General features: G+C 38.6%; 1 long non-coding RNA gene across 1 annotated transcript; it reads left to right on the top strand.

The window, feature by feature from the left end:
- The first annotated feature begins 372 nt into the window (after positions 1–372).
- On the top strand, positions 373–3,607 carry LOC111946146 (uncharacterized). Its single transcript, XR_015273867.1, has 7 exons — positions 373–541; positions 625–704; positions 782–1,855; positions 1,934–1,975; positions 2,070–2,233; positions 2,317–2,397; positions 2,475–3,607. It is a non-coding gene; the product is annotated as an uncharacterized LOC111946146 (long non-coding RNA).
- Positions 3,608–11,551: the final 7,944 nt, after the last annotated feature.

Below are 11,551 nucleotides of genomic sequence, written 5' to 3'. Positions count from 1 at the left end.
TTGGGGTCTAGAACATATTCCTAGATCAACACAAGATGTCTGGAGCTGTGAAGTTACCCTGCAGCACTTTGACTTTTGTCTCAGCTCTCTTTCAGATGCGGACGGATGAAATCGGTGGCAGAGCGCCCCATCCAGGGTAAGGGGGTTCCCCCGAGAAGGTAAGTCAGTGTTTGTCTTTGCAGGGCAACTGGAACCGGTCCCTGTGTTACAGGTCTCCTCTTTGTCTTTATTTTTAGGAAATAGAGCCGGCTAGCAGTAGTCAAGGTGAAGCGGGCAAGGTGAGTGTTGACTGGTGGAGGGAGGCTGTTGTTATCGCTGGGCTCTCAGTTTCTGGTGCGACGCCAAGCGTCCCTTCTTGTTTGCGTGCTTTAGGCGGTCCAGTCGTGTTTCGTCGAGACCCCGTCGCCAGCCGGCCGGCACGGCACGCCTGCTTCGCCGCTCCCGTGAGCCCTGCGGAAGCGTCACAGGGACCGCGTGACGGAGCCTTTTCCACGTAAAGGGGCTGTGTGGCTGGCCTTCAGGAAGGGGCCGAGGGCTTCCCGTGAGTTGGGGATGTCGGGGGGAGGAGCGAGGGCCTGTTCAAGTCTCAGCAATGCCACATCAGTTTTTCTTCTCTTAACTCAGGCGTGCCCTGTGCTGATGGCGTCCGGCACCCGGCATGTCCGTAGCATGTGGCCTCAGGACACAGCCATTCATAGGAGACCGTGAGTAGCGGAATTGTCGGGTTTTGGCCGACGCCCTACAAAGATCAGCTGCTGATTTTCTGTTTTATTTATTGTAGCTGACCTGGAGATGATATCCTGGAGATGGCAGGAACTTTCTGGATGGCGAGGCGGCCTTCCTTGGCGCTCCGTGTGGATCCTCCCCAGCGGGCATTCGAGAGCATAGTCGATGACTGAGATCCGCAGAGTGGATGAAAGTTGGGACTAGTCGGGACTCGTGACCCGGAATATTTGAGTCAGCTTTGGGGACGGGGAGGTCCAGGCTGTGGCCCCTTAGGCCGCACGGTGGGAGAGCCTCACTTTTGTTCACAGTGCTGAGGTGTGCAGGACAGAGCAGCCTCGGGGTGCATCGTTTCACTTGTCCATTGTGCCTTCTGTGTCTTTTGTGCCTCTCGTGTTGTATGTGCCTTCCCTTATCCCTTCTGGGGGCTTACCAGAAACCCTGACGCCGTTCTTAGCATCTCCAATCTCTGGGCTCCTCGGCTCGGCTGCTCTCAGAGGCCTTGGAATCGCGTCTCTTTTGAAAAGCATCCGATCGGATGTCTTTTAGACGTCTTCTTCCGAGCTGTGTCAACAGCCGTGCGCCGCGAGGATCCATTGTTGCGGCTTAGGACTTGAAGAAACGCAAAGATAGGTAGGGGACTGCGGCCATAAGATTCTTGAGCATCTGTCTTGGCAGTTCCTGGAGTTAATTGTTCCATCAGCATCTTCTTCCTCCCGGGTTCTGTGAGCTTCATCAGCTCGCCTTCATTCTCACCCGGCTCATCTCGTTCCGCATTCTCTCAGTCCTTGTGGCCGTCCTTGTGGCCCAGAGTTTTGTCTCCCCATTGTGTCCCCTCGTCGGGTGTCTGGTGTGTCACGGGTGTCTGGGTGTAGTTGTCCCGGAGCTGCTCTGCCCTGCTGCCCAGCCTGGCTGTAGGTGTAAAAGGCCAAGTCCCAGGCCCCTGTAATTTGAACTTTGTGATGTAGGGTGTAGTTGGGGTCTAGAACATATTCCTAGATCAACCAAGATGTCTGGAGCTGTGAAGTTACCCTGCAGCACTTTGACTTTTGTCTCAGCTTTCTTTCAGATGCGGACGGATGAAATCGGTGGCAGAGCGCCCCATCCAGGGTAAGGGGGTTCCCCCGAGAAGGTAAGTCAGTGTTTGTCTTTGCAGGGCAACTGGAACCGGTCCCTGTGTTACAGGTCTCCTCTTTGTCTTTATTTTTAGGAAATAGAGCCGGCTGGCAGCAGTCAAGGTGAAGCGGGCAAGGTGAGTGTTGACTGGTGGAGGGAGGCTGTTGTTATCGCTGGGCTCTCAGTTTCAGGTGCGACGCCAAGCGTCCCTCCTTGTTTGCGTGCTTTAGGCGGTCCAGTCATGTTTCGTCGAGACCCCGTCGCCAGCCGGCCGGCACGCCTGCTTCGCCGCTCCCGTGAGCCCTGCGGAAGCGTCACAGGGACCGCGTGACGGAGCCTTTTCCACGTAAAGGGGTCGTGTGGGTGGCCTTCAGGAAGGGGCCGAGGGCTTCCCGTGAGTTGGGGATGTCGGGGGGAGGAGCGAGGGCCTGTTCAAGTCTCAGCAATGCCACATCACTTTTTCTTCTTTTAACTCAGGCGCGCCCTCTGCGACGACGCTGCCTGGTCCCGGCGTGGCCGTATCGTGCGGCCTCAGGTCACGGCCGTTCGCAGGAGACCGTGAGTAGCGGAATTGTCGGGTTTTGGCCGACGCCCTGCAAAGATCAGCTGCTGATTTTCTGTTTTATTTTTGGTAGCTGACGGAGAGACGACAGCCTGGCGATGGCAGGAACTTCCCGGATAGCCAGGCAGCCTTCCTTGACGCTCCGTGTGGATCCTCCCCAGTGGGCATCCGAGAGCTGAGTCGAAGGCTACCACCCGCAGAGGGGATGAAAGCGGGGTGCCGGGTCGGGACTTGTGACCTGGGATATTTGAGTCAGCTTTGGGGACGGGGAGGTCCAGGCTGTGGCCCCTTAGGCCGCACGGTGGGAGAGCCTCACTTTTGTTCACAGTGCTGAGGTGTGCAGGACAGAGCAGCCTCGGGGTGCATCGTTTCACTTGTCCATTGTGCCTTCTGTGTTTTTTGTGCCTCTTGTTCTTGTATGTGCCTTCCCTTATCCCTTCTGGGGGCTTACCAGAAACCCCAGCATCACTTATAGCATCTCCAATCTCTGGGCTCCTTGGCTTGGCAGCTCTCAGAGGCCTTGGAATCGCGTCTCTTTTGACAAGCATCCGATCGGATGTCTTTTAGACCTCTTGTTCTGAGCTGTGTCAACAGCCGTGCGCCGCGAGGATCCATTGTTGCGGCTTAGGACTTGAAGAAACGCAAAGATAGGTAGGGGACTGCGGCCCTCAGGTTCTTGAGCATCTGTCTTGGCAGTTCCTGGAGTTAATTGTTCCATCAGCATCTTCTTCCTCCCGGGTTCTGTGAGCTTCATCAGCTCGCCTTCATTCTCACCCGGCTCATCTCGTTCCGCATTCTCTCAGTCCTTGTGGCCGTTCTTGTGGCCCAGAGGTTTGTCTCCCCATTGTGTCCCCTCGTCGGGTGTCTGGTGTGTCACGGGTGTCTGGGTGTAGTTGTCCCGGAGCTGCTCTGCCCTGCTGCCCAGCCTGGCTGTAGGTGTCCAAGGCCAAGTCCCAGGCCCCTGTAATTTGAAATTTGTGACATAGGTTTTACTTTGGAATCTAGAGGCTTTTCCTAGATCAACACAAGATGTCTGCATCTGTGAAGTTATCCTGCAGCGCTTTGAGTTTTGTCTTAGCTTTCTAAGCATTTTATTATTTGCTGCCCAATGTGGGGTTCAGAAGAGTAAGGAAAACCCATGCTGATTATGTTGTATTGGTGCTTACTGTGTGCTGGGATAAAGGACTTTGTAATGGTGTTACTTAAGTTCATGTCTCTCAGGGTGGAGGCCTTTATGTTGTTCTAGTCTCTGAGCTTTTTGGAGGTTTTAATGCCTTTCTTGTCCCTAAGTTTATTTTCTTATCCAAAAATAACTCCTATACTGTCCCTACTACATAACTTTCACAGTAAAAGAGAACAGATTACTATAGCTGTTATGCTAAGGTCAGTAATAATGATGGATAAAAACTTGATAAAAGTACTGAAATTTGTACCAAATAGCTTTAGTTTATTGTTTCTTTGGCCTACCCTACATCCCAATCCCAGTAACATGTTTTAAAAGTGTATTAGTAATTATACCCTGTTTATTAGAAGAGGAGCAAAAAACCCCACTACACTCTTTTTACTAATAATTCATACCCCATCATAAAAGTAAAACAAAACACAAAAAGCTATATAAAACCTAACACAACCCAATCTGCTTAAAAAAACCTCAACAGCTTACTAAACTGAAAACCATTCAATGAGCCCTAAGCATTACTAAAACCAACCTAACCACATCTCTACCTTCTAATTCATAAATAATAATCAATGCTCTATAAAAATAACTAAAGATTAACATTAACAATAAAAAAAATTAAACTACTAAAAAATAAGAAATCACTACAAAAACAAACTAACTGTAAAAATCCATCATATAATATATTCATATCCATCATATATATATTCATATCTCAAAAAATACAACTAATAAAAACCACCGAAGCAATAAACAGGTACATGCAACTACAAAAAAAAAAGATCAAAAATAAACTGCAGTTAACCATACAAAACCAAATTGTTCCTAACTCAATAATCTCATAATACCTTGAATCATCAAAATAAAAATACTATCTCCAAATAAACACAAAACCAAAAAATAAATTTAACCATAAACAATATTTTTCACATTAGCCATAAGTTTAAAACATACTACAATCAAACAAATGAACCTCCTCTAAGAAACAATAATCCAAATAGAAATATAAGAAACCTAACGAATTAGCTACATTACTGTACCCCAAACATACATAAGCACTACATACTCACAATAATAAAAATACATCAATAAATAAATGAAAACCTACCCTATACCTCACACTGCTACTCAAAACATCATCCTTAACCTTAAAAAACAAGCCCTTTAAAAACATAATGCCCCTAAAAAATTAAATCAAACCATAAAACTCATTTCAAAAACAACCTTATCAACACCTCAACTAAAAAACATAATATTCAGTAAATATACCATATCCCCTATCATGCACCAAGTACAAAAAAAAAACCCAACAAAACTATTAAAAACCATTTTAAAAACATTAAATAAAAAAGTCTTTCAAATATTAAAAAACATCTAGCAAAAGCCACCTAATTCATTAACACCCCAAACTCCACCAAGCAAACTAACCCTACCCAATCTAAACCCTGGCATATCATTAACAAAACCAAAATCCCAGTAACAAATAAAAAATGTATTTAAAAAAGCAATTAAAATCAATTCCAGGTTAAATAGAAAAAACTCCATAAAATTGTCTTAACTCAAAAACCAAATGACACATGATAAATAATATGAAAAAATAACACAATGTATACCTCAAAAAATATATACCTCAAAAAAATCTAAGCATTAAATAAAAAATACGTATAAACCTCACTTTTTACTCAATATCTCTACTCTGTTGTACTCTGTACAACAAAACAAAAGTCTCCCTTACTTTGAATTAATTTTTAACAAACTAAAACAAAAAAATTCTCCAAACTATATATATTTTTTTCTTTCTCTTGAATCTATTCAAATGTACTCTAAACTAAAAACCCAAACACCAAAAACTCACACATCCAGCCCTCGGGGGTCTGGGCCTCAACGCTTTGCAACACCAAAAAAACTGATATATAACTAAACAAACAAAACTACACTTCCCAACAAGAACTTTCTAAATTGACCATCTCTTCAAACAACAAATAATTTTATTATTTATTATTCATTTGTTTATAATTATAAATACTTTACTCATTAAATAAACATTTTTTTCAATTTTCCTCCAAAGAAATCTTTTCCCAAACCAATTAAACAAAATAAAAAAACCACTTAAATTTTCTTTATTAAAAACCCTTTTCAAAACTTTTCTCCCAAATTTACCCTAAACCAGGAAAAATATCTCTTGTGCATTATACATATATCAATGTAGTATATAAATATATATTTGATAAAAATAGACATTAAAAAAATGTTTGATTACCATTTCAGGTAAAGGGGCTGTTTGGTGTTTATTAGGTTAGAGGTAGAGCTTTTAAATAAATAATGTAGAAATTAAAATGCACAAATCTATAAGATATAGACATAAAAAAGAAATATAAGTAATATAAACATAGACATGTAGATTAATATTAAATAAGATATATATATAGATGTTATATATGCTTATATGTTATATATGCTGCTTCATCCCCTACTGCAAGGTCACCGATGACAACAACACCCCTCCATGTTCACCAAAATCATATTGCCAATATTTCCAATAGATAGTACATACATCACGGCAGCCATGTAAATCCACCACACCTCATCAGCACATGCACACTGCTGTACCATCCACTAACCAACCCACACAGCCCTCCAAATAAACCACACCTCATCAGCACATGCACACTGCTGTACCATCCACTAACCAACCCACACAGCCCTCCAAATAAACCACACCTCATCAGCACATGCACACTGCTGTACCATCCACTAACCAACCCACACAGCCCTCCAAATAAACCACACCTCATCAGCACATGCACACTGCTGTACCATCCACTAACCAACCCACACAGCCCTCCAAATAAACCACACCTCATCAGCACATGCACACTGCTGTACCATCCACTAACCAACCCACACAGCCCTCCAAATAAACCACACCTCATCAGCACATGCACGCTGCTGTACCATCCACTAACCAACCCACACAGCCCTCCAAATAAACCACACCTCATCAGCACATGCACACTGCTGTACCATCCACTAACCAACCCACACAGCCCTCCAAATAAACCACACCACACAGGCCCACCAAAACACGTGTGGCACAGCATCCGGAAACCACACAAATGTACAGCACCGCGTTTGGCCAGAAATGCATGACCACAACCATTTTTAACCACAAATAAATGCACATCACCATATTCAAGCCAAAATGCATCTGCAGACCACCATATCGAACCAGAAATACACATGAACCACCATAGTTACCTAAAAATAAATGCACAGCACCAAATCTGAACCAGAAAAACACAACCACCACCATTCCACTGCTGCTGGAATGGAGTGGCTCTCTCAGGAGGATCCCGGTTGCTTCAGGGCTTTGTGTCCACAAAGGAAAGGCATGCAGAAGGCAACACCATCACCCCAGCCCTGTAGTCTGGACCTAGAAAGGCTTCCAATAAAGTAGGTGCTGCTGTCCAGGGCAGTTGGAGTTGTTCTGTGCCTTCTTTGGGGGGGAAGAGCAAAGGCTGGGGACGGGGTGGAGACTGGGGGGCTCCCGTGTCCCTTGGGGCACGCCGAGGTCCCCGCCAGAGGGAGGGACACGCTGCGCTGGAGGAGCAAGGTGAGCGGGGAATGGGGAGGGCTTGTGCTGGGTACCCTTGCCCAGAGGGGACCCCAAGCTGCCAGGAAATTCCCTGGGAGGGCTGGGTGCAGAATCCAAAAACCTGTGGAGTTGTTCTGGTTTTTATGGTAGGTATTGGCAAGGGACAGGAATTGACCTCTCCAAATCCCCTTGGAAAGGAACCCCCTCTCTGTGCACTCCGTCGTTAGGGTTTTGTTATGTCAGGAACGGCTTAGGGTTAAGAAAGTGGGTTTTGTCTTTCCACCTCTTACTTCCCTGTAAAATGGCAGTGTATAAAACACATGTGTGCATCCCTGAGGTATTAAAATGCACCGAGAGAAATTTCTAGGCCTAAGGTCCATAGAGACGAGCGCGTTCTGCGCTCGGGGTTGAGTAGGGATTTATATTTTTGTCATTCTGATCTGTTAGCTGAAAGAATTGGGAGAGTTTCCAAGAGAAAGAAATGCAAATTTCAAAAACCAGAACATTAGAAAGTGAAATATATAAATGTATACATGTAAAAATAAATATAGGGAAGCTAGGTAGATCTATATATAGAGAGAGAGAGCCATAAAAAAGAAATAAATACAAGTAATCCAAGTCTAGACAAGTAGATTAATATTCAGTATGAAAACTATATGGACAGATGCTAATATAATATATTTTAATATCAGTTATGTATGATATCTCTGTGTATAGATAAAGAAGATCAATATGATAGACATAAATATTACAAAAATTTAAATGTAGGGTCCTTTTGTTATTTATTTGGATAGAGGCATGGCATATAGATGAATAATATAGCAATGAAAATATACACATCTATAATAAAGAAATAAATATAGGGAGATAGATAGATAGATAGAGATAGAGAGATAGAGAGATAGAGAGATAGAGAGATAGAGAGATATAGCCATAGAAAAGAAATAAACACAAATTATCTATATCGAGACAAGCTGGTTAATACTCAATATGAAAAATATACAGATAGATGGTAATGTATTTTAATATCTGTTGTGCATTATATCTCTGTGTGTATAAATAAAATCAATATTATAGAAATAGATATTATAAATCTTTCAATCACGGGAATTACTGTTTTTTATTTGGTTACAGGCATGGCATTTAAATGAATAATAGAGACATGAAAATATACACATCTATAATAAAGAAATAAATATAGGGAGATAGATAGATAGATAGATAGATAGATAGATAGATAGATAGATAGATAGAGAAAGAGAGAGTGAGATATAGCCGTAAAAAAGAAATAAACACAAATTATCTCTATCTAGACAAGGTGGTTAATATTCAATATGAAAAATATACGGATAGATGGTAATGTGTTTTAATATCTGTTGTGCATTATATCTCTGTGTGTATAAATAAAGAAAATCAATATTATAGAAATCGATATTATAAATCTTTCAATCAAGGGAATTACTGGTTTTTATTTGGTTACAGGCATGGCATTTAAATGAATAATATAGAAATGAAATTTATACACATCTATTATACGGAGATATATATATATATATATATAGAAAGAGAGCCATAAAAAAGAAATAAATACAGAAAATATACACATCTATAATAAAGAAATAGGTTTAGGGAGATATATATATATAGAGAGAGAGAGCCATAAAAAATAAATAAATACTGATAATCTAAATCTAGAAAAGTCGATTAATATTCAGTATGAAAGCTATATGGATAGATGCTAATATAATATATTTTAATATTTGTTATGTCTGATTTCTATGTGTATAGATAAAGAAGATCAATATGATAGAAATAAATATTACAAAAATTTAAATGTAGGGGGTTTTTGTTTTTTATTTGGATAGAGGCATGGCATTTAAATGAATAATATAGAAATGAAAATATACACATCTATAATAAAGAAATGAATATACGGAGATAGATAGATAGATAGATAGATAGATAGATAGATAGATAGATAGAGCTATAAATAGAAATAAGTACCAGTAATCCAAATCTGGACAGGTAAATTAATAATCAGTATGAAAACTATAGGGATAGATGGTAATGTACTTTAATATCTGTTATGCATTATATCTGTGTGTACAAATATAGAAGGTCAATATAATAGAAATAGATATTAAAAACATCTAAAACAAGGGTTTAATTCTTTTTTGATTTGGTTAGATGCTTAGAGGCAGGGCTTTTAAATGATTAATATAGAAATGAAAATATACACGTCTATAATAAAGAAATAAATATAGGGAGATAGATAGATAGATAGATAGACAGACAGACAGATAGATAGATAGATAGAGAAACAGAGAGAGAGATATATAGCCATAAAAAAGCAATAAACACAAATTATCTATATCTAGACAAGGTGGTTAATATTCAATATGAAAAATATACGGATAGATGGTAATGTATTTTAATATCTGTTGTGCATTATATCTCTGTGTGTATAAATAAAGAAAATCAATATTATAGAAAGAGATATTATAAATCATTCAGTCAAGGGAATTACTGGTTTTTATTTGGTTACAGGCATGGCATTTAAATGAATAATATAGAAATGAAAATATACACATCTATAATAAAGAAATAGATATAGGGAGATAGAGAGAGAGAGAGAGCCATAAAAAAGAAATAAGTACAGATAATCTAAATCTAGAAAATTCGATTAATATTCAGTATGAAAACTATATGGATAGATGCTAATATAATATATTTTATTATTACTTATGTCTGATATCTATGTGTATAGATAAAGAAGATCAACATGATAGAAATAAATATTACAAATATTTAAATGTAGGGGCTTTTTGTTTTTTATTTGGGTAGAGGCATGGCATTTAAATGAATAATAGAGAAATGAAAATATACACATCTATAATAAAGTAATGTATATAGGTTGATAGATCGGGAGATATATAGATAGGGAGCTAGATAGATAGATAGAGAGAGAGAGAGAGAGAGAGAGATATAGCCATAAAAAAGAAATAAACACAAATTATCTATATCTAGACAAGGTGGTTAATATTCAATATGAAAAATATACGGATTGATGGTAATGTATTTTAATATCTGTTGTGCATTATATCTCTGTGTGTATAAATAAAGAAAATCAATATTATAGAAATAGATATTATAAATCTTTCAATTAAGGGAATTACTGGTTTTTATTTGGTTACAGGCATGGCATTTAAATGAATAATATAGAAATGAAAATATACACATCTATAATAAAGAAATGAATATAGGGAGATAGATCGGGAGATATATAGATAGGGAGATAGATAGATAGATAGATAGATAGATAGATAGATAGATAGATAGATAGATAGAGCCATAAATAGAAATAAGTACCAGTAATCCAAATCTGGACAAGTAAATTAATAATCAGTATGAAAACTATAGGGATAGATGGTAATGTACTTTAATATCTGTTATGCATTATATCTGTGTGTACAAATATAGAAGGTCAATATAATAGAAATAGATATTAAAAACATCTAAAACAAGGGTTTAATTCTTTTTTGATTTGGTTAGAGGCTTAGAGGCAGCGCTTTTAAATGATTAATATAGAAATGAAAATATACACGTCTATAAGAAAGAAATAAATATAGGGAGATAGATAGATAGATAGATAGATAGATAGATAGATAGATAGATAGATAGAGAAAGAGAGAGTGAGATATAGCCATAAAAAAGAAATAAACACAAATTATCTCTATCTTGACAAGCTGGTTAATATTCAATATGAAAAATATACGGATAGATGGTAATGTATTTTAATATCTGTTGTGCATTATATCTCTGTGTGTATAAATAAAGAAAATCAATATTATAGAAATCGATATTATAAATCTTTCAATCAAGGGAATTACTGGTTTTTATTTGGTTACAGGCATGGCATTTAAATGAATAATATAGAAATGAAATTTATACACATCTATTACAGGGATATATATATATATATATATAGAAAGAGAGCCATAAAAAAGAAATAAATACAGAAATTATACACATCTATAATAAAGAAATAGGTATAGGGAGATATATATATAGAGAGAGAGAGCCATAAAAAATAAATAAATACTGATAATCTAAATCTAGAAAAGTCGATTAATATTCAGTATGAAAACTATATGGATAGATGCTAATATAATATATTTTAATATCTGTTATGTCTGATTTCTATGTGTATAGATAAAGAAGATCAATATGATAGAAATAAATATTACAAAAATTTAAATGTAGGGGGTTTTTGTTTTTTATTTGGATAGAGGCATGGCATTTAAATGAATAATATAGAAATGAAAATATACACATCTATAATAAAGAAATGAATATAGGGAGATAGATAGATAGATAG

This window comes from Cyanistes caeruleus, chromosome 9 (assembly GCF_971803275.1).
Source record: "Cyanistes caeruleus chromosome 9, bCyaCae1.hap1.1, whole genome shotgun sequence".
In the NCBI taxonomy this organism is placed as follows: Eukaryota; Metazoa; Chordata; class Aves; order Passeriformes; family Paridae; genus Cyanistes; species Cyanistes caeruleus.
Note: the sequence above shows the minus strand (reverse complement) of the source record. Positions and strands in the feature narration are given on the sequence as shown.